The sequence below is a fragment of the Canis lupus genome, chromosome 19 (genome assembly GCF_003254725.2).
Source record: "Canis lupus dingo isolate Sandy chromosome 19, ASM325472v2, whole genome shotgun sequence".
In the NCBI taxonomy this organism is placed as follows: Eukaryota; Metazoa; Chordata; class Mammalia; order Carnivora; family Canidae; genus Canis; species Canis lupus.
Genome location: NC_064261.1, coordinates 50,818,186 through 50,842,949, shown reverse-complemented (window position 1 = coordinate 50,842,949; position 24,764 = coordinate 50,818,186). Strand labels below are relative to the sequence as shown.

At 33.7% G+C, this 24,764-nt stretch overlaps 1 protein-coding gene and 1 long non-coding RNA gene across 24 annotated transcripts in view; one reads left to right on the top strand and one right to left on the bottom strand.

Moving 5' to 3' along the window:
• Positions 1-24,764, bottom strand: part of MBD5 (methyl-CpG binding domain protein 5) — a 435,973-nt gene that overhangs the window by 311,923 nt on the left and 99,286 nt on the right. The window lies entirely within an intron of this gene.
• Positions 10,345-23,440, top strand: LOC112649441 (uncharacterized). 4 transcript variants are annotated; one of them, XR_007403899.1, is made up of 8 exons: positions 10,366-10,474; positions 11,114-11,173; positions 15,128-15,301; positions 17,567-17,667; positions 18,798-18,841; positions 19,174-19,231; positions 19,447-19,554; positions 20,366-23,440. It is a non-coding gene; the product is annotated as an uncharacterized LOC112649441 (long non-coding RNA). The 4 variants fall into 4 exon arrangements; XR_007403900.1 differs by lacking the exon at positions 11,114-11,173 and having other exon boundaries at positions 10,345-10,474; XR_004807101.2 differs by lacking the exon at positions 19,174-19,231.

Genomic DNA, 24,764 nt, shown 5'->3' with positions numbered 1-24,764 from the left:
TGCACATGCAAAGATCTGGCCCATGACCATGAAGGACTTGAGAAGGTTCTAATAAGCTCTCACCTCTGGCTGACTTTGAGACTTTGTGCAAGCAGAAAGTAAAAGCTAACCTTAGTGGAATACTAAGGTTATGCCTGCAACAAATATGCAGACCCCCTCAACAAAGGTTAAGAGATTTATTTGTTCAATCTCCCATCAATCATTTGCTAACTACTAAGGCAACAGAACAGAGATGTTAGTGGCCACACAACAAAAAATACACTTTACAGAAAAATTACTTAAAAAACAAATAGCAACAACATCAAAAACCCAAATAGAAAAAACAAAGAGCAACAATAACAAACCCTGGGGAGGAGGGCATCTGGTTTCCAGAGTTGACAAATTATTTTAAATGTCCAGTTTCAACAACAACAACAACAACAACAACAACAAAAAGGAGATATAATCAAACAGAAAAGTATAGCCCATAAACAGGAAAATTAGCAGTTAACAGAAACTGTTCTTGAGGAAGTCCAAAAGTTGGACTTACAAGAATTTTAAATCACCTATAATAAATTAGTTCAAAGAACTAAAAGAAATCATGTCTAAGAATTAAAGGAAAGTATACAAATGATGTCTCCCCACATAGAGGATAACAATAAAGAGATATAAATTATTAATCTTTAATTAATTAATTTATTTTTAAAGATTTTATTTATTCATGAGAGAATAAAAAATTAATAATTTTTAATTAATTTATTTTTAAAGATTTTATTTATTCATGAGAGAGAGAGAGAGAGCGCAGCAGAGAGACAGAAGCAGAGGGAGAAGCAGGCTCCACGCAGGGAGCCTGATGTGGGACTCAATCCCAGGACTCCAGGATCATGCCCTGGGCTGAAGGAGGTGCTAATCCTTGAGCCACCCAGGCTGCCGTAGTTTTAAAAAACATTTTATCGACACCCAATGTGGGGCTCAAACTCACAACCCTGAGGTCAAGAGTCATATGCTGATTGAGCCAGCCAGGCACACTTATTATTTTTAAATAAAAAAGAAATTCGTTTTTATTTTTTAAGATTTTATTTATTGATTGATTTAGAGAGAAAGAGCACACAATTTGGGGGAGGGGCAGAGGTAGAGGAAGGGAGAGCATCTCAAGGAGACTCCGCACTGAATGTGGATTCCGATGTTGGAAAGTGTAACTGAAATGAAAAACTTCACTAGTCTGAATAGCATATTAAACTTGCAGAAGAAAGAATCAGTTAACTTGAAGACAATGAACTGAATGTATAGCTCAACTGAGACTATCCAGTATAAGAAGGAAACAGCAAAAGGAATAAAGGGAAATTAACAGACACCTGAGGGAAACCATCCAACAATACAATACATGCATCCAACAATGCAAAATGGGAATCCCACAGAGTGGGTGAGTGAGTGAGGATGGGAGAAAGAGAGAGAAAGGGAGGAGAGAAAGGAAGGAGGAGAGAAAGGAAGGAGGAGAGAAAGGAAAAAAGCAGAAAGAATATCTTATCTGGAAACTTTCCAGATACAACAGAAAAAAAAGTTAATCATAGAATCCAAGTATTTTTTTAGGGAAAGAAGGGACTACTCTTTCTTTTCTACTATCACACTTAATTTGGCTGAGTATAAAATTAACTAGTAAAATTATTTACTTTACAATTTTGAAGAACCTGTTTCACCGTGTAGTTGTGGAGAAGTCCAATGCCATTCTACTCCTTTGGGTGTGAACTCTCCCCATTTCTTGCATTTGGGAAGTTTTTACAACCTTTTCTTTATCCTTGATATGGTCCAATTTTGTGCTTTTTCTTTGGTGTGGGTATTTTTCATTTATTGTGCTGGATATACAGTGGGCTCTCTTTTTTTTAGATTTAATTTATTTATTTGAGAGAGAAAGTGAGAGCAGGTATGAGCAGAGAGCAAGGGAGAGGTAGAACTTAATATTTTCCCCGATTCTTTGAAAATATAGTTGTCTCCAACTTATTTATGTTTCTTTTTGCTTATATTTTAATCTTTTAGCTACTCATTGTCAGTTTCCTCTGGATCACATTACACTGTTTGATTAGGTTTATCATGTCTTTCACGTTGGAAGCTTTCCTGAAATTACTGGACAGTTGTTGGAGTGAACTGTTGGACATTCATTCATATTAAGAAAGAAGCACCAAAAGGAAGTGTATGGGCAGGACCTGTCAATGGGTGCCTTTCACTGAGAGTTAATCAGGTTAATAAGATAAAGTGTCCTATTTGTAGGAGAATCTCCAAATGTCAGGAACCGAAAATCTTTTGCTCTGGGGATATTAAAGTGCTATTCAACAGTAAAGTACTATTTCTTTACTCTGTTTTACTATACAGGTTGAAATTCAACTTTGAGCAGGCTTTCTAAAACCTATATCAATCTCAAAGATATTTCATAAATATATTCATCTATTCTGACATTATAAAACTTATTTTCTAATTAATTCTGAATATAATCTAAATCTGTCAAATTAAAATGCTTTAGCTAAGATGAAGTTCAAATCATTTAAGACATCTTCACAGATTTTCATATGTTAGACATGTTTTATACATCCTTCTTACTTCTAAATACATTAGGAAAAAAGGATGACACAGCAATGTAAAATTCAAGTTTTAGATAACTCTGGCTCAGATAAATACAGAACTAGAAAGGATTTTGAGCTATCATTCCAAAATATTATTTTGTAGAATAGGGAACATCATTTGGATCATTCCTTCAGGAGATTATCTAAGTTGGAGAACTGTGACTCGTTAACCATCTTTATATGACATGCAAAAATGTAAATAAACTTTTAAAAAAGTAATCATCTCTTTAAAGTTATGCACAATGCAACAGTCTCGTACCTGCTTTTGTCTAACAAAAACATACTTACAGAATTTGGTCAATACCAAAATTTATTAGTGGTGTTGAGTGCTTTTGATTTAGTTATATAAGAAATATACATTGTTTTTCTAAAATTTAAATTAAAATTTATTCTTATTATTCATGGAGAAATGAAATGCATTTGGGATGATACTTAAATCACAAGTCCAATATGATGTGGTAAAAGAGCACTGAAATAGGAATAAAGGAATCTGGTTCTAGTTCATTACTAGTATTTTGAACATGAGCAAATCACTTAGCCCCTTTGGGCCTCAGCTTCTTCAACTATAAAAGTATTAGACTAGGTAATCTCTCTCAGGGCCTCTCTTATCACTGAAAGTTACGTTACTTCAACATAATTATTTTCACAGCAACATTATTATTTACTAATTGATAACTTGAATGATGGACTTAGTTTTACAATTATGATGTTTAAGTTCTAATTATTCACTCTGCTGTTGCCATGCAATAGGAACTTGATCTTAAAGGCTGGCAAGAAAACAGGGTATGTTAGGGCCCAGCAAGCCAGGGAAGAGCAGGAACCAAAGTTCAGAGGTGAATAAATCCCACATGCCCAATGAACATATCAAGAGACTGGGAACAGAGGGGTCAAGAGAGTCTACTGAGGATTGCAGGGAAGGGCATAATAATGACTGGATCTGCACTTCAGGTTTTCTTGGGAGAGTGGGTGGACCTAAAAAAGACACTATCTATGGTTATTTTCTCTGCATATACCAAGGCCTAAATGTCACACTAACTTTTTCTAATTTTCTCACATCGGAGATTTAACAATCACATCTGTATGTTGCCTTAAAAAAAAAAAGTTTAAAGTTTGGGCTCCTGGTTGGCTCAGTTGGTTAACTGTCAGATTCTTGGTTTCGGCTCAGATCATGAGCTTAGTATTCTGGGATGGAGCCCTGTATTGGGCTCTGTGCTCAGCAGAGTCTGTCCCTCTCCCTCTGCTGCCCTCTGTACCCACGCTTCCCCCACCCCCTCTCTCTGTCTCACTTTACAATAAATAAATAAAATCCTTAAAAAAAGTTTAAAGAAAACATTTGGGGACAATATGCTCAGGAAATCAACCATTTCCCCTGTACCAATCAGTCCCCAAACTCAGTCTCTAATTTTATAAATTATAGGTAATCCATATGATTATAATATATATTATAATAATATATGATTATATAATTTGCTAAAAATTATAACTCAAAAATAAAAGTTTCTCTAAAACATATAGAAGTATTTTTCAAATACTGGGGATCCCTGGGTGGCGCAGCGGTTTGGCGCCTGCCTTTGGCCCAGGGCGTGATCCTGGAGACCCGGGATCGAATCCCACGTCGGGCTCCCGGTGCATGGAGCCTGCTTCTCTCTCTGCCTGTGTCTCTGCCTCTCTGTCTCTCTCTCTCTGCGTGACTATCATAAATAAATAAAAATTAAAAAAAAAAAAGAAGTATTTTTCAAATACTGTATTAATGACATTATAAAGTATTAATTTAGCTTTTAGAAACAAAACAACACTAGAAACTGTATTCTCTGAGAAATCTCACATTCCAAGAAGCAAGAGGTGCATTTGAACTGTTGCCTCAACCTGAAAGTCAAGTAAATTGTTCAGTAATTCCTCCAAGGTAAACTTCTTTTGAAATTTCAAAATGAATGTTTTAGCAATTTTTCTGAAAAGGGCTTATCTTGTGGAGTTCAGCAGACAAAAAAAAATTGAGGATTTGAATTAGGTACTCTCTCTTCCTTGCCCTTCATATCCATTCAAATGTCAGGATATATACAAGCAACATCTGTATCTCAAATATTGAAATTCTCTTTTGCATTCCTACTACTTCACCTAGTTCAAAGTCACAGGATTATTATTTTCTTAACAGTGAACATAGACATAAGTGGGGGTGATGGGAAGAGAGGGAGAGAGAATCTCAAGCTAAGATCCACACTCAGTGCAGAGCTCAATGTTGGGTTCCATCCCATGACCCTGAGATCATGACGTGAACTGAAATCAAGAATCTGACACTTAACTGACTGAGCCACCTAGGTGCCCCAGAAATCTGATTTTTAAATTTAAAAGTAGAACAATTGGAAAAAGGTTTGTCCCTGTTGAACCCAGAATTACTGGCTTATAAACCAAGTGGAAGAAATTGTGTCTGGTACCCTCACCATCAGCATCTTTGTCATAGCCATTTTTGCTGCATAAAAATTGGTTGTAAGGCAGTTTCGCCATAAAAGATAAAATCATGAAAAACATAAGAGGGACATTCATGGACATAATAAAATATAAAAGATGAATAACAAAAAGGCTTTGTTGTGAAATACAAAATATTTGAAAACAGTCAAAATGTATAGATTCATAGCAATACTGCATAAATAATTGCTTTTATTTTGTGGATTTTATCTTAGTTTTGTCTTCAAATTCTGTTGTTCATAGTATTATTTATGTTTTTATCTTCATTTTGCATTTCTTAGCTGGTTGATTGACCAGCTAAGAAAAAAAATGCTTTTTTTTTTCCACTAAAACTTCTTCCTTCATTCACAGAGGTATCAGTTTCCAAATACAAGGATGCATATTTGTAAGTGAGCTTTTTATTACATCATGAAAACCTTTTGAACTGTTTGTTGTTGGCATATGGTTATGTCAGTTGGTAGGTGTTTCAAAGTTTCATGGGCAAAGTGGGTTCAAAACTCTGCACCACTGTATACACCAGTATGAGGACTTAGATTTATACAATATAAAAATGGAAGTACTTTATCAATGGAGAAAAAAAACCCAACCTGTCAACCAGTTGATGAAACTAACAAACTGTCAAACTAAACTGTCAACCAATTATTTTTCTACCTCTTATGGCAAGAATGCTGTGGCAAAGATGCTTATGGTTAAACAACATAGAACCAGATGAAACATCTCAAAATATAGAGTAAATACAGAAAGAGAGAGAAATCTTCAGGGAAAAGATTTGGAAAATAACTCCGAGAGAAATTTCCTGTAAAGAAGGTAATAATCATAAGAGAAAATGGGAAAAAAAAAAAAAAAACAGAGGAAGGTTAGGAATATAGAAATGACACAAAATTCCCCGGATTCCCTGGTTTGAAAAAGAATTGTGTTTGCAAATGAAAGGGCTATGTTCTAGGTAGATTAATCAGAGTAAGGCATACAACTAGATATATTTTGGTAAAATTCATTTATTATAATGATTAAAAGAAAACATTGCAAACTTTCAGAAAGAACAAGTTACTCAGCAAAGAAAAGAATCATACTGACATCTTTCTACCTGTAATACTTGAAGCTGGAAGATACTGCAATACTGAGGACAGAGAGAAAAGACTGCCAACAAATAATTCTATGTCCACTCAAAAGTTATCATTCACCTTGCAGGCTAAAGGAAAGAATTCTGGGTATATAAAGATGAGCTATGATACCACTCCTCCATCTCATCTGATGAAAATTCTCAAGAAAAGCACCTGAACCAAATAACATAAGAACCGGAATAGAAATCTCAAGATGGAAGATGATGAATAGAAAATAGTGTAATAAGCCTTGCAAAATACGTGTTAAAACTAAATGGATAATGATTGTCTGACTGGGAATTGATAATACAACTGCCAAGTAAGGATTCTTAAAATAGAAGAGACATATGGCAAGGGAAAAATCTAATAAATCTGGAACCAAATGTATTGAACTCTGTCAGCAAAATCAAAAGTTGGAAGGGGTTAGGGAGAATAAAAGCACCCTAAAGGCCAAGGGGAATGGAATGGGGAATTAAGACATTCTAAAGCATTCATCTAAGAGTAGGGAATGGAGTGGATTGGTAGAGAGTTTGTCTGGCTTTGGTCTTTATATAATATTACGTAATTGTGGAGAAATATGTGTTATGTAAAGAGTATCAGAAATATCAGAAGAAAAAAGCACATTATTTCCAGATTAACAAAGCACAAAGAAAACTAATGATGCACTGAAAATGAAATTAATAATTTTAACAAATAAGTAAAAATAAAGGGAAAAAAGCAAACTACAAAATAAATAATGAACACAAAGTAGTATGAAAGGAATATAACGAAGTATGTAAGTTGTCACTCTACATAGTGATAAGAGGATCCCTCTTAAACAGAGTTTCAGACTGGGTAAAAAGCAAAACCCAGCTATATGACATTTTACCAAAAACCACAACTTTTAAAAAAGATTTTATTTCTTTATTTTAGAGAGAGAGAGACAGAGAGATCTCTAGAGAGAGCAGGAGCGGGGAGCGGGGAACAGATAGAGAAGCAGGGAGCTGAACAGGGAGCTCTATGTGGGGCCCCATCCCAGGACCCTGGGATCATGATCTGAGCTAAAGGTAGATGCTTAACTAATTAAGCCATTCAGGCACACCAAAAAACACATTAAAAGAAATTACTAAATATCTTTCTTTCTAGTGTTAAGAATGTCAAAATATAAATGTAAATATGTAAGTGTATCTCTATATCTACTTATTTATCTAAGTAAAATTAAGATAAAATAAGAGGTAGGCATGGTAAGTTCTAATAAAATCAAAATCAGTACAAAGATTGATGATGCCTGGACAAGTAGCAGAAAAACTTTTTTTTTTTTTTAATATTCCACACTATTCCAGAGGGTTATTTTCTTTATGATATTCACAGCAATTTGGATACCTACCTACCTTCATTACCATTGCTCTGCAAATAAATTTTCCTTAGTGTAATGTGAATTTGGGGTCAATTATTTTCTTTCAAAATAAGCTAAAAATAGCATGTTTAACTTGCTTTTCCCTCCCCCTGAAAACAGTATGGTTTTATTTAAACATGCTATTTTCTATATTTGACAACCAGAATGACAAGAAAAACAGAAAAGAAAACAAAACGAAGGCAGAAATGTCATACAAGGGAAACTTATCCTAATGGAGATAAAAATTTGAGAGTAAACAAGGGCAAATTCATACCTCAATATTCTGAGAATAACTTATTTGGAATGGCATAATTTGTAAATCATGAGGTTTATAAGGTAAATAGCAATACCAAATCTCTTGAAAAAAGAAAATATACTGTACCCTAAGTGACATTTAATTACCCCAAGAAAAATGTATACGATACAAAGATATTCTAGAAATATGATATGCTCCCTTAAGAGATGAAGAAACAGAAATTAAACTACTATTGGAGCTCAGAAAATGCAGAAGTAAACTTTTTGGTTTCCTTTATAAATGACTGAATAATCCCTCCAAACCATGTATTTTGAGATATTCTTTTTTTTTTTTTTTTTTGTTTTTTTTTTAAAGAACCATTCTGGTATAGTGCTTCCACACTTTCCAATTAAAACTATGTTAAGCATGGACCACCCAATTCTTTTCAGGTAGCAAAGACAGTATATAAATACATAAGATATGTTCTTCCTTTGGATAAGGTTTCACTGCTTCATGCATTTTATGTAAATGAACAAATATTTTTATGTAAATATGTGTATGTCCCTGTTAAAAAAAGTTCATAGTATCTATAACCTATAAAACCAAGTTCTGGTTAACAGGAAATCATATTAGATTTTAATATTACAGTGAAATCCAAAATATCTTGAAAAATGATGTATGACTAATTGAAGATTTAAAAAATTTACCAGTCCACCCTCACTGAACTAACCTAGATGAAGAGACTGATTAGAGCTGAAATCTCACTTTCACTCCTGCATAACTTTCTCAAAGATTTGTTTGGGAACTGTCTCATGCTTAGTCATCCTCCAAATATGATTTTTATGAGCAAAAGCAGTTAGCTATTTTTGTGTTATGCAAGATGGGAAAAGATATATGAGTATTCCTTTTTAAGCAACATAATTTGATTTTTATGCTTATTCAATATTAAAAAAGCAGTTCATTTTTACATTTTAGAATTGCCATATGGATATATTTCACTGAAGATCCATTCCTATTGAAAGCCTGGAGAACTTTTGTTTACAATAAGAGGTAGAGCAACAGAGGATAATTTATACATTGTCTATGTATTTTTTATTTCCATTCCAGTTTTTAAACAGTAGACTTTGAACAGCAGACTAAGTAGACATAGTCTCTAGAAAAATAAAACCTGAAAGAGCAGATTCTAAAAAATCACCATAATGCACATAAAAATTCTCTTTTCATAATCCTCTAATAATAGTTTTGACTATTTATTGAGTACTTTCAACGTACCAGGCATTGTCCTGTGGAATATCTCATTTAATCCCCGTAACAGATATATGAGCAAGCATAATTATTCCCACTTTACTAAGTCTAACTCCAAAGTCCTTTTATCTAAAATAATGTAAAGTTATTATCAAACACATTTAACTTTAAGATGACAATGTGCAAAGTAGTCATTAATAAATAGAACCCAAAGAGCAATGAACACACGTAGTCATTTGTAAATAGTATCCCAAAGAGCAACACAAGGGCACATGCTGAAAAGATACAATAATATCTCATTCATCTGGAACCATCAAGGAATCAGAAGCTTTAAGTGAAGGAGATTTTTCTAGATAATTAAAACATACCACTTTCTCAATATTTAAAATATTTAAGGACATTTTTCTAAATACAAATAATATATTTTCCTATATTCTTAACAGAATGAACTTCGAAAAACTTAACTTTTCATGATAATGCAGGCTTATTCTTATGAAAATTGGGATCTCTTCCGGTTAACAAATTCAGTAAATGTGCTATAATTATAGTGATGTCTTCAGCTGTCAACGCATGTGGTGCTATTTGCCCTTACTGTAAAAGGACCTGGATTGCTTTGTGATTCCTTAAATATTTTCTAATATTTTCCTATTTTCTCTTATTAGTTGGCTACTATAAGCATGCCTACCTCTGCCCAGTATGTTCCTTAGAGAAAAATCCCTAAACAATTGCAGGTTGGGATACAGAAAAACAAGCTAATTTTTCAACCCTCCTAATAACTTCTGTCCTCTTTTCTGTCTATTCACTCAACAAATATTATGTGGATATTTTAGGTGCTAGGCACTGTGTTAGATGCTGGTTAAAATTAAATTTTATGTTATAATAACCATGAAAATGACTGATAAACAATTCCTCTATAATATTAATCTTGTGCCTTTGGGACACATAGCTCAACAATATATCGAGTACCCTATACAGCAAGAGAGCAGCTACCAGACAAGATAAATTTATAAAGTCTCCACTTAGGTCTTATACTTCTGGAGTGGAAAGAAGATGCTGTCTCCTAGGTAGAATGACATTGTGATACTGTAAAAGGTGCACGTGAAGGCTTTCAAGCAGAGGAGACCCAAATAAGATTCAAGTAAGATAAAGGCATCTGGGTAAACAAGAGCAGAGAGAGAGAAAGAGAGAGAAGAAACCATTAAACCTATGATTATAATTATATCCTGATAGATTATATTGAAAGAATATGATCATAAGGCAGAAGTCACTTGCCCTGGCCTGTGAGATCCCTGGACTACAGGGCCCCACCCCCACAGCCTTTATTCAGTCTTAGATTCTCCCTCGGAATGCTTTATTAAGTCATTCAGCTGATGCTGACAGTCCAGGATCCACATTTTGTTCAATACCATATTGTATGACACTGGAGTAAAAATAGTATCAATATTGCACTTGAAAAATAAAGGTAAGATTTTATATAAAATGGAAAAAGAAAATGGTTGTGGTAGTTCAGGTATGACCCAGGCACAGGTTTGGGTGCAGTGTTGCTCAGTATGGTTCACTTAAAATCTATAAAATAATCACCTACAGTGCTTATTAGTAAAACATGGATTCCTCAGCCTTATCCCAGATCTAGTGAATTAGAGAAACGGGACCCTAAGCCCCCAAATCCTCATTTTTAAGAAACTTATGTCTAAGAATCTAAAAATCATCTTTTATAATAAACAGCTATAACTGGAAGGCACATCAGAAATAAAATTCTCTTACGACAAGTTAAAACAGATTTCTATCTTAACTATATATAAAGGCCATTCTTTTGTTCATTTGTCAATGATTTATGGAATACTCATTACATGTCATATAGTGTATCTAGATGTTGTTAATATAAAGATGACCAAGAGACAGCCCCTGAAATCAAAAGGCTCAGTCTAATGTTTGTAAGGATAGTAAAGTTAAGTCTTTTCACCTAAATTCTAATTAATTTCTATTATAGAACATGAACATGTGATCATTTTAGTTAGTTAATATACCTTGACCATAAATTGTCTTTAAGAAAAAAGTAACAAAATAAGTCCTTTTGAATGAACTCTATACCGCATTTTAGGACAAAGACCTTCTCATTCATCTCTTATTATGAGATAGTATTGAAGAATGCAGTTTTTAGGTAAGTGAAGTTCACTTATAAAGCAACTAAACTATTTCGACTCCAATCACTTTGGTGAGCTTTCTAAAACTTAATACATATTACCCAGTCTTTCCAACCTTGCCCACGACAATCATTAACCATTATGAAGTGAGTAAATTCCTGCAGCATGCTACATGAGAAAGAGCTGGATAGCAAATTTAAGTATGCAATTTAGCAGGCCCATCCTTGGAACTTTTGATTGAAGATTCACATTTAACAGCATTAATTTCTGTCTTAATACATACGCTTGTCTTTCTTGATCAGGAATTTCTAGAGCAAATTTTGTTTGTATTACATACCTCATGTTTTCTGTTAGACAATCTCAAATAAGCATTTTAAATTTGTTGAAAATTTCATGATTATTTCTAGATGTTTGTATGGTAACAAACAGAAATATCCCTGTCAAATTAGCATATTGCATATACTAAGCAATATATCAGAAACAATTTTGCATGGTTTCAGTGACAATGTTCATCATTTACTGTATCAGTCTACAAAATGACGATATTCTAGAGGCATCTGAGGTATAGAGGATCATTGCTATACTGTGTCAACTTGAAGAAGTACAGTGCTTCTAACATACTAAAGAGGAAGAATTGGGAGCTACAGAAGAAATCAGAAGATAAGGTTTATTTAATCAATCTAGCTAAAACTTAACATTTTGCCAAGATTGTGTATTAATATTTTTAAAAATAGTAATAATGGTTATAGTCTTCTCTTTTAGGACAAAAAGCATGGGCTTTGCCCAGAAATAAACCCACGCTTATATGGTCAATTAATCTACAACAAAAGAGGCATGAATATACAATGGGGAGAAGACAGTTTCTTCAACAAATGGTGTTCAGAACACTAGACAGCTACATACAAAAGAATGAAATTGGACCACTTTCTTACACATATACACACAATAATAAACTCAAAATGGACTGAAGATCTCAATGGGAGACCTGAAACTGTAAAACTCATAGGAGAAGACATCGGTAGTCATTTTTTTTGACATCAGCCATCACAACATTTTTCTAGATATGGCTCCTGAGGCAAGGGAAACAAAAGCAAAAAAGACTAGTTGGGGACTACACCTAAATAAAAAGCTTTTTGCACAGCAAAGGAAATTACCAAAAGAAAGAGACAACCCACTGAGTGGGGGAAAGTTTTTGCAATATACCCAATACAGATTCATATCCAAAATATGTAAGAATTTATACAATAAAAAAACCCCACCCAAACCCAAGTAATCTGATTTTTAAAAGGCAAAAGGACCTGAATAGACATTTTTCTAAAGAAGACATACTCATGGCAAACAATGAAAAGATGTTCAACATCACTATACAAGGAAACGCAAATCAAAAACACAATGAGACATCACCTCATATCTATCAGAAGGGCTAGAATCAAAAAGATAAGAATAAGTGTTGGTGAAGATGTGGAGTAAAAGAAACCCTCATGCACTATTGGTGAGAATGCAAATTGGTCCAGCAACTGTAGAAAACAGCATGGAGGTTTTTCAAAAAATTAAAAATAGAAATACCACATGACCCAGTGATTCCACTCTTAGGTATTTACCCAAAGAAAATGAAAACACTAACTTGAAAAGACGTATGCACTCCTACGTTTATTGCATCATTCTTTACGATAGCCAGGTATCCATTGATAGATGAATGGATAGAGAAGATATATATCTTCTTTAGATAAAATAGGATATAAAGATATATAAAATGGAATATTACTCAGCCATAAAAAGAATAAGATCCTGCCCTTTGTAACAACAAGAGTGGACACAGAAAGTATACTGCTAAGTGAAATAAGACAGACAAAGATAAATACTATATAGTTTCATTTATATGGGGAATCTGAAAAACAAAACAAATACCATGGAATTTAATTTATAAGGGGAATCTAAAAAACAAAACAAAAAGCAGAAAATGACCCATAAGTACAAAGAACTGACGTTGCCAGAGGGATGGTGGGGGGCAGCTGCAGAATGGGTGAAGGGGAGTGGGAGATATAGGCTTCCAGGTATGGAAAGAATAACTCTTGGACATAAAAGTTGCAGCATAAGGAATATTGTCTATGACATTATAATAGTGTTGTATGATGACAGATACACTTGTGATTAGCACAGCATAATGTAGACTTGTTGAATCACTATATTGTATAAGTGTAACTAATGCTACATTGTCTATCAACTGTACTTCAATTAAAAAAATGTGGGGTGCTTGGGTGGCTCAGTCCCTTAAGAGTCGGCCTTTGGTTCAGGTTATGATCTCAGGGTCCTGACAGGCTCCATGCTCAGCAGGGAGTCTGCTTCTCCCTCTTCCTTTGGCCCTCCCCCTCCCACCTCCTGCTTCTGTATGCATGCTCTCTCTCAAATAAATAAATGCATAAATAAAAAAATAAATAAATGCATGAGATTTGAAACTATTTTTTCCTAATATGTTTAGAGACTTTGTTTCTAGATCCATGGTTCTATAACAAAGTTATTTCAAAGCCTAAAAATGCCACTGAAATGTCTTCAATGCCACAAAATTACTTAAATTTGAAAGCTGTATTTGAATCACAAACTTTTCAACAGTGGAAAAAATCTTATTAATCCGAAAAATTTTAGAAGTGTCAATTAGGGAGGTAGTCCAAATTTCAAAATGATACTTACTCTATAGACAGAAGTTAGTACAGAAAGTAAAAAGAATTTAAAGTCTCATATTATTTAACAATAAATTAAATATGAATACCATATTCTACAAATAACTATTCAATGATGCAGTAAAATATATTTATAATGTCTGAGTTATCAGATTTTGTAGTGTACAGCCACAAAAAAGTGGATGTAGAACTAATGAGTCTTTCTCCCAAATTTCAATGATCATCATTTGCTTAAAACTTAGCAATTAAATGTTCCTTTTTGCTGATACTCAGTGATATTTTAAATACACTGACAACCTTTTTCTTTTTTTTAAAATATTTTATTTATTTATTCATGAGAGACAGAGAGAGAGGCAGAGACACAGGCAGAGGGAGAAGCAGGCTCCATGCAGGGAGTCCGATGCAGGACTCGATCTCAGGACCCCAGGATCATGGCCTGAGCCAAAGGCAGAAGCTCAACTGCTGAGCCACCCAGGTGTCCCAACCTTCTTCTTCTTCTTTTTTTTTTTTTTTTAATTCGTTTATTTTAGAGAGAGGAAGGGGAAGGGCAGGGGGAAAGGGACAGAGAATCTCAAACAGACTCTCTACTGAGAGTGGAGGCCCAAGCTGAAATGGAGAGCAGAACGTCCCAACTGACAAAGCCACCAGGGACCCCCGACAACCTTCTTTATACAATGTATCAGCTGTATTTTCCACTGGGTCTATCTTTTTGGACATAGGACTATGATTTGGGTCACTATTTTGGTTAAGAAGTTCCTTAAGTTTCCTTCAGCCATAGTTTGCATTCCATTTTCTTGATAAGGACTGTTAACAGTTCTTTACTGCTTTTAATTCTTCTGTAGTGTAAGATCTTTAAAATTGAGGTTGGATGAGTAAAGGCATTTTGGAGACTATTATAAAACTGACAAAAGGCAATATGAAATGCCAGCCTAAAGAAATAGAGCTAAAGATTCAACTTTTATGAGATCAAAATTTTGCGCTACACCTTAAATTTTGCTGATAGGAAACATTCAATCTGATGCCAGAATTTCTTTCTTAAAAAAACAAGAACTGTGCTGGTATAATAAATAGAATAAATGCAAACATTTTATACACACAGAGAATCCACTAATTTAAAATAATCTTTTATTAAGACACAAGTGGAAGTGTAGCTTTATATATTTGCTGCTGGTAGAGGAGTGTTCAGGTATTTAGAATGCCTTGGCAATACATGAATGTATGTATATGACTGTGTGTATGTATATGAAAAGTTATACATTACGTTTTTGTGCTGATTGTCATTTTCAATTACAGAGCAAGGTGGTATAAAAGAAAAAGGACAAACCCACGAAGGAAGAACTTGGGATTTAGTTTCTGCTCTAAGCCTACTTAATGTATGACGTTAGACAATTGTTTGTCACTGACCTTCAGGATAGCAGTACTTTTTCTACCAAAAACACACAGTTCTTGTAAGGATTCATAATATAGGTATTGTATATATTATATTTACGTAAAGCAATATACGTAGACATGCTTTTTAAAGTATGGTTTTTCAAGTAAGATGTCACAAAAATGTATTACTGATAATTAAGTACTAAAGTTTGCAAAATCATTTTATTTATTCTTAATGTAAGAAGCATTCAATAAACCCTATAGTATAAGTCATATTCTCTTTCTCACTGTCCTTCAACTAAGTGCATTCTGACATGCTTTTTTGAGTAAGGAATGTGTTGTACATGTGACTGCCATCCATCACACAGTCATGTTGGATAAGAGACTGTCAACTGCTATTGAAGTATAATTAGCTAGGGGAAAAAGATGGTATTATCATTGTCCCTATTATTAAAATAGCCCAGGGTAGAGGTCTCCTCTTAATGCTATAATTTATACAATTCATGCAATATAATTCATACATTCAGTGAAATGTAAATACAAAGGATTGCCTTGCCTGTTTTTTTTACTTTGGGTGTGTGTGGAGCATGGGATAAAGAAGCACCTGGGATATAAAGTACTGACTGTATAGTGAGAGACAGCATAAACACTCTGGTTATCAATATAGAATGTAATATTTAGCCATCTAATAACTAAAATTACATTTCTCTACTCAAAACCTTTAGTAATTTTCCCTTTCTAAGGTACCTACGTCTTGACCTACAATTCTCAATACCCAGGTTGGGTACTTAACAAATCCCTTGAACAGATTTTTATTTTAGTTACTGCTTCCTCTTTGGATGGCTAAAAACGGAAGAAAGCATGTACTTGTAATGCCAACACATTTTTCGTTTCCTTTTAAGCCAGTCATGTAGCTTGCTAAATTTCTTTTTACTTTCACTTTCAGCATAGCAAAAAACTGGTCATAGTCAATCTTTAAAAAATATTTGGAAACATTTTAAAAAGATTTCACAGCATGATTCATTCTTTCAATATTTACTGGCCTATTAAGTGGCAGCTACTTGCTACCTACACAGTCCCAGACCTTAAGCAAGCCTGATACAAGAGATAGAAAAATTAATAAGGCATCTGCAGTAAAATATGATAAATGTTGAAAGGAGCTAAGCATAGGGGGCTATTGAGCTATGCTGGAGGCATCTTGGAGGTTAAAGAATGTCTTCCAAGATGACACCAAAGTGGGGTCCTGAAGTCTGAAACGGGAAAGTGAAAATTCAGAAAGGGTATTTCAAGCAAAGCGAACAGCGTAAGAATTTACATCCTACATTACATGTCTGTCACGATCACATTTACCTTTTAGAAAGCTGATTATAATTGCAATATAGGGAATGGACTTGAATAAAGCAGAAACAATGTATTAACCAACTATTCCATTTTCATAATATATGCAAATTCACAATATAGCTTACAAGAACTTACATAAGATGAAATAAACACAACATTTAAGATAGAAATATAATGTTCATTAAGCCATGTTTGGTAATAGTAAAAAAATTAAAAATAAAAAAAATTCTCCCCAAACCATTAAACACAACAAAAAACCCTAATATATAAAGAAATGATTAAAAAATCATGAAATGCCACAAAGAGAAAGAATTAATTATTATAGTTTCATTGCCTCTAAGATGCTAGAACTGGTAAAATATAACCTGTATTCAGAGATGTCAAAAAAATACCTCTTAGATTGATGAAGCATACTAATTATATATATATGTGTATATATATACATGCATATATATATAAATTTCTATGTTTCAAAAAACATCTTAAATTTAAAAAGCATGTTTTAACAGTATATGTATATACCACATCACATCACAAATTTGACCAGTTATAAGCTATTGACATGCATGTGAATGTGTGTGCACACAAACTCACATACCCTCTGAAGCAAAGTATGTAACACACAACAAGAGAAATTTTTACAGGTTATTTTTTACCGTAATTTAATGGAATTACATGCCAAAAATTTGTATTTGTATATACAGAGAGATATAGAGATATGTACATACGGAAAGAATATTATAGAGCATAAAACTCATATAGGTGATACTCTTTTGCCACATAATTCCTCCAGTAATGTGATTAAGATGAAAATAATGTGGGTGGAAGAAAACAGAGGTACATATGGTGAGGGTAGGTGAATGTAAATTGGAAAGACTAGGGGAAGTTAAAGAGACAGCTGTGATGTGTGCAGTGTTTGAGGAATGCATATAAAAACTAATAATGGGAATTGAAATAAGTATTTCTAAAATATGGTTCATGAAGTCTAAGACAAAATGTTTTTAAAAAAATTTATTTAAGCTTCACAGATTGCTCTTTGACCTCGATCATAGTGCAGGACTGAATCATGTGAGCTGTGATTTATAAGAACTGTTTCTATCAATGGGAAAATTAGAATCAAAGTAAGTGTTTGGGGAATGATTAAATTTATTCACTTATTTAAAAAATCCATTAAACTTATATACATCAATTGTAAGACATAACTTTAGAAACATTAAAATGTGAAAACTTTTGCATTTGAAATGGTAGGAATGCAGTAATGCTTGCATGTGCAAGAGAAATGATTAGAAAGATGCAAGAGAAACATAATATTTACTACTTAGGGAAAAATACAGTCAGGAGAGGGGCATTCACTTTTATCTCTTAAAACTCTTTCAGTAATTTAAAAAAATAACATAATGCATTACTCATGAAAGTAGAGCTTTGGTTAAAAAAAAACAAAAAACAAAAAAGATCACCAGAGACATTTGTGTTAATGGATATCACTGAAGTGATCTGTCCTTTGTCTTGGATTCTTCACTCTTTTGAGTTCCTACTCTTCTAAGTGTTCTATCCAATCTCCTTCACTGGGTTCCCTTCTATTGCCCAATTTTACATGTTACCCTACATTTCAATTTTTAGCCGTCTTCTTCCTGCACATACCTCCCTTGGAGACATTACCTATCTTAATGGCATCAGCTCATATTATATGTTCCTCAGACTTTACCTCTCACATGTGAATCGTAGATAAATAAAACTAGAAATAGTCTATAACTAGTTGTCTGATGGATATTTCTAAGTGGATATCCCATAGTCAACAAACAACATATTTAAACACAACCCATTTTATTCATTCTCATTCCTTCTTTGACAATTGCCTTACATCTTGGGTAATGAATCATGAAGTTTCATGCCAGAAACTTCACAATTACTTCTGACTCCTATCCTTTTTACAAGGTCCCAATCTAGGAAGTTATCAGTCAACAAACAATGTTGAATTTACACCTACATTGTTTCACACAGTGGCCTGCTTTCAAAGTCCTATAGCTTGCACACATCTCTCGTTTAGATTATAATAGCTTTCTGAGTTGTCTCTTTCTAATCTCTCTATGTCAATTCATATTAAAGTCACTTTCCTAAAACACAGTAAGCCCATTCAGTTAATACTCTTGTAACTTAAAAATATGAAAAAAACTTCCACACTATTAAGCTCAAAACTCGTTTTTAATATTTCCACAAATATTTAATAAATACTTATTATGTGTCTGTATAGGTGACAAATTGGAGAAAGACTTCAAAAAACCATTGGAACTAAAGGTAAAAACTAAAGAGAAGAGCAGTGCTTGATGAGACCACAAAATTGCATATTCTTAGCTATTACTACATTTCACCCAACCCTCTAATGCCCACCCCCATCTGTCTATCCTTAGTCTTCTCTGCTTTCAGCCAACTCATTCAGCTCATAGATGGCCTCTTGTATTCACCTCTTCTTCTTTAAGAGATTAAGAGATATAGAATAGTAAGCATAGCTTTAAAGGTGATGAAAATGGCTAAGAATAAACTCTATATAACATTTAAGAGTTTACAAAGGCTGCTTTAACATTCACTGCACTTAACATTAATTATTGACCATTTTACTTGAGATTTAGAGTCTAACATAGCATAGTTCACTGATCACAAGCAAAAGACAGTCAACCTAATGAATAGGTAAGCCTAAATCTTATTTTCATCATATCATCCTAAAAAGTCAAAAAATAAAATACCTAATTTTGCAGTTGTTAGGAAACAAAGTGTTTGACATAACTGATTTTCTAAGTAACTGATATTTATCATTTCAAATGTTAAACTACAAAAAAATTTATTTTATTCTAAAATACAGGCATATCTCATTTAATCGCACTTTGCTTTATTGTTCTTTGCAGATATTGTGTTTCTTTCAAATTAAAGGTTTGTGGCAACCTTTCATCAAGCAAGTCTATGTCATTTTTCCAACAGCATTTGATCACTTCACGTCTCTGTCTCACATTTTGGTAATTCTCACAATATTTCAAATACTCTCATTATTATTATATTTTTTATTGTGATCTGTGACCAGTGATATTTGATGTTATTTTTGCATCGTTCTGGGGTGCCACAAACTATGTCCATACAAGATGGTGACCTTAATCAATAGATGTGTATGTTCTATCTCCACGCACCAGCTGCTCCCTCATCTCTCTTTCTCTCTCTCCCCCCTCAGATCTCCTTATTTCCTGAAATTCAACAATAATGACATTAGGCCAATTAATAACCCTACAATGGCCTCTAGGTGTTCAAGTGAAAAGAGTCACATGTGCATCACTTTCAATCAAAAGCTGGAAGTGATTAAGCTTAGTAAAGAAGGCATGTCAAAAGCCAAGATATGCCAAAAGCTAAACCTCTTACGCCAAACAGTTAGCCAAACCATGAATGCAAAGGAAAAACCTTGAAGGAAATTAAAAGTGCTACTCTAGTGAACTCACAAATGATAAATAAAACAGCCTTATTGCTGCTATAAAGTTTTAGTGATCTGAACAAAAGATCAAACCAACTACCACATTCTCTTAAGCTTAAACCACAAGAAGGCCCTAACACTCCAATTCTACGAAGGCTAAGAGAGGTAAGGAAGCTGTAGAAGAAAAGTCTGAACGGGGCACCCGAGTGGCTCAGTGGATGAGCATCTGCCTTTGGCTCAGGTCATGATCCCGGGGTCCTGGGAAGGGGTCCAACAACAGGCTTCTCCCTCTGCCTGTATCCCTGGCCCCTCTCTCTGTGTCTCTCATGAATAAATAATTAAAACCTTTTTTTTTTTTTTTTTTTAAGAAAAGTCTGAAGCTAGCAGATATTGGTTCATGAGGTTTAAGGAAAGCCTTTCCAACAACATAAAAGTGCAAGGTGAAGCAGCAAGTGCTGATGCAGAAGCTCCAAGTTATCCAGAAGATCTAGTTAAGAAAGTAATGATGGTAACTGCACTAAACAACAGATTTTCAAAGTAGACAAAACAGCCCTCTACTGAAAGAATCTGCTATCTAGGATTTTCATAACTAAAAAAGAGAAGTCAGTGCCTGGCTTTAAAGCTTCAAAGAACAGGCTAACTCTTTTGTTGGGGGCTAATGCAGCTTGTGACTTTAAGTTGAAGCTAATGCTCACTCACCATTCAGAAAATCCTAGGGCCCTTAAGAATTATGCTAAATCCACTTTGCCTGTGCTCAAAAATGGAACAAAGAAGCCTGAATGATAGCACATTTGTTTACAATATGGCTTACTGAATATTTTAACCCCACAGTGGAGATCTACTGCTCAGAAAAAAGATTCCTTTCAAAATATTACTGCTCATTGACAATGCACCTGGTCAGAAAAGAGTTATGATGAAAATGTACAATGAGATTGATGTTTTCATGCTTGCTAATGCAATATCCATTCTGCAGCCCACGGATCAAGGAGTAATTTTGATTTTCAAGTTTTTTAAAAAAGACTTTCAAGTCTTTGATTTTTAAGCATTTAAGAAATACATTTAGTAAAGCTATAGCTGCCATAGCTATAGCTATGATTCTTTTGATGGGTCTGGGTAAACAGAAAACCTTCTGGAAAGGATTTGTCATCCTGGATGCCATTAAGAACATTCATGATTTATGGGGAGATAAAAAATATCAACATTAACATTAACAGGAGCTGGAAGAAGTTGATTCCATCGCCCATGGATGACTTGGAGGGGTTCAAGACTTCAGGGGAGGAAGTAACAGCAGATGTGGTAGGACTAGCAAGGGAACTAGAATTAGAAGTGAAACCTGAAGATGTAACTGAATTCCTGCAATCTCATGATAAAACTTTAACAGATGAGGAGTTGCTTCTTACAAGAGCAAAGAAAATGGGATAGAAATGGATGAGATAGAAACCGCTCCTGCTGAAGATTCTGTTAAGATTGTTAAAATGATAACAACGGATTTGGAATATTACATAAATTTAGTTGATTGTATAGTAGGGTTCGAAAGGATTGATTCCAATTTTGAAAGATGTTCTATTGTGAGTAAATGCTATCAAAAAGAATCTCACACTACAGAAAAATTGTTCATAAACGGTAGTGTCAATCACCGTGGTAAATTTTATTGTCTTTTTAAAGAAACTGCCATAGCGATCCCAGCTTGCAACAACCACCACCCTGATCACTCAACAGCCATTCAATCTTGAGGCAAGATCCTCTACCAGCAAAAAGATTACAACTCATGGAAAGTTAAGACAATGGTCAGCATTTTTTAGCAATTCAGTATTTTTTTAATTAAGGTATATACACTGTTTTTTTTTAGATATAAGCTTCATAAACTACAGTATAAACATAACCTTGATATGCACTAGAAAACCAAGAAACACATTTGACTCACTTTATTGCAATATTCACTTTACTGCGATGGTCTGGAACTGAACCCATATTATCCCCAAAGTATGCCTGTTTTTTATACATATTCCTACCTTCCTAAGTAGAAAAGCAAAGAAAAATTTTAACTTTACTCGTAATTCCAGCACATCCAAAATGATACCCTATAATAATATCATTTTGTATCTCTAATTGTTTTATTAGATTCCTCTTTAAATGGAGGTCGTTTCTTTTCTATTCAAATACTTTTATAAATACCTATATTCGGGTATTGCTTCTTAGCTTTTTTGTTCTAAGAAACTAGAAAACTATGTTAAGAGTAGATCAAGTTAGTGAAGGTCTGAGGAGAAAAGGAGTTGCTGTAATACAAGAGCTTTGTGGTTAAGTATTTTCCGTGCTCTAGGTCTTTATATTATTTTACCTCAGTATTAGGAGTTGTACTCAAATGGCTACTTGTGCTAAAATTTATTTCCTATCAAAAGTGGGGAGGTCAGTTAAATATAAATTTTCCTAGGTAGCTAAAATGGGATTCAAATTTTATAAGATAAGAGTGAATCACATACAATTGTTCACAAGGAAATTAACATGCTGAAACTGAGGCTTTTATAGCTGACTCCAAAGAAATCCAAAGGATTTCATTTTGAAACTTCTTTTCAGATCTATATGTCTAACTCATAACAACAGGAAATAAGAAAACATTATGTCTTCTTTCTTTCAATTTACATCCAAAGGAATTCTCAGAATACAAAGTATTTTTTACTCTGATATAAAAAGCCTAGACACTCCTTTAAATTTTAGGATGTCCTTAATGAATCTAGTCTTTCATGGCAAGAAGTATTGCTTTCCACAGCTATTCATTCACATTCTCTAAAGAAGTAGTTTAGCTAAACTAAATATCAAAACTGGTTAAGATGCTCTGAAACTCTTTTACAGACATGGTACATGGCTTTTTAAAAGAAACATAATCTGAATAACTGAAGTCACCTGTAATAACAGGCAAGGCATAAACAAAATCAAACTAGCTTAAAAGCTTTCCAAAAATTAAACAAGGGTTTCTGAATCTTATGTAATTTTGTAGGGGCTAAGTATGTAGCCTTAGATAAATTTGCTTGAATAACCTTCTATCAAGAGGAATATGTGCATATCGTTGTAAAATCAAGAACAAAAATACACGGGCAGCCCGGGTGGCTCAGCATTTAGCACCTGCCTTTGGCCCAGGGCATGATCCTGAAGACCTGGGATCGAGTCCCATGTCAGGCTCCTTGCATGGAGCCTGCTTCTCCCTCCTCCTGTGTCTCTGCCTCTCTCTCTCTCTCTCTCTCTCTCTCTCTCTCTCTCAGTGTCTCTCATTAATAAATAAAATCTTAAAAAAAAGAAAAGAAAAATACAAAAAGAGTAAAGCTTTGAATAAAATATTTTTTTCTTAAAGAAATGCCTTCTACATGTTACACCTGTGAGAAACATATTGTGATTTTGTGCATAAATTATGCATACTCTTAATAACAACAGATATATTGGTGCTTACAATGGGGCCAACTATATTCTAAATGCTTTGCTTTTAAATAGCTCAGTCTTTAAAAGGCCCTATAAGTTAGGTACTATAATAGTCAAACCCAGTTTTGCAGATAGGAAATTCAGGTGCACAGAAGTTAAAGCTGTCCAAGGTCCCACAACGAGAAAGTAGAGGCATTGTTTAATAAATAGAAGAGCTGTTAATATAACGTAAAGATATCTTAGTATACTATATAGTATGAATTCTGAAATACAAAATGTTGAATACAGTGTAAAAATGGAGTAATGAACATTTTTAATTCAATAATTTAAACATCACATGAAACAAACTAGAAATAGAAGGGAAGTTCCTCAATCTGATAAAAGGCATCTATGAAAAACCCACAGCTATCATCATACATAATAGTGAGAGACTACATGCTTTCCCCCTTAAGATGAGGAACAAAATTTTCAGCACTTATATTCAGTATTGTACCAGGGTTTCTAGCCAGGGCAATTAAGGAAGAAAAAGAAAGAAAAGACAGTCAAGTCAAATTTGAAAAGAAAATGTAAACTGATCTTTATTTACAGAGGACATGATATTATATAGAGAGAATCCTAAAGAATTACTAGAATAGAGGAGCTCAGTAAGGTATCAGGGTAAAAGACCTATATAGAAAAGTCAATTGTATGTCAATACAATCTGAAAATGAAATTAAGAAAACAATTCTATTTACATTAGCATAAAACAGAGATAAAATTTTTTTAAAAGTGTAAGACTTAAAGATTTGATAATACTGTTCTAAGATATTAAAGGAAACCCAAATTAAAGGATATGCTACATTTCTGAATCAAAAGACTTAACACTTTTAAGATGATAATATTCCTGAAAATGATCTATAGATTCAATACAATCTGTAAAAATTTCCAGCTGTTAATTGTATAGAATTGACACAATGATTAGGATTTCACAGAGAAAGGCAGGAATAACCAAAACAGTCTCGCAAAAGAAGAACAAAGTTAGAGAATGTATACTTCACGTAATCAACATAATGTGGTACTGGCATAAGGATAGACAGACATGCAGATTAATAGAACAGAACTATGAGTCACAAAATAAACCCTTACATTTATGGTCATTTGGTTTTTGACAAAGAAATTAAGATCATTCACAGGAATAGAATTATCGTTTCAATAAATGGTGGTGGGTTCAACTGGAGATCCATATGAAAAATAACAAAACTGGACTCCTTCCTTACACCATATACAGATATTAACTTAAAACTGATCATAAACTTTAGTGTAAGAGCTAAAACTATAGTACTCTTAACAGAAAACAGGAATAAAATATTTGTAACC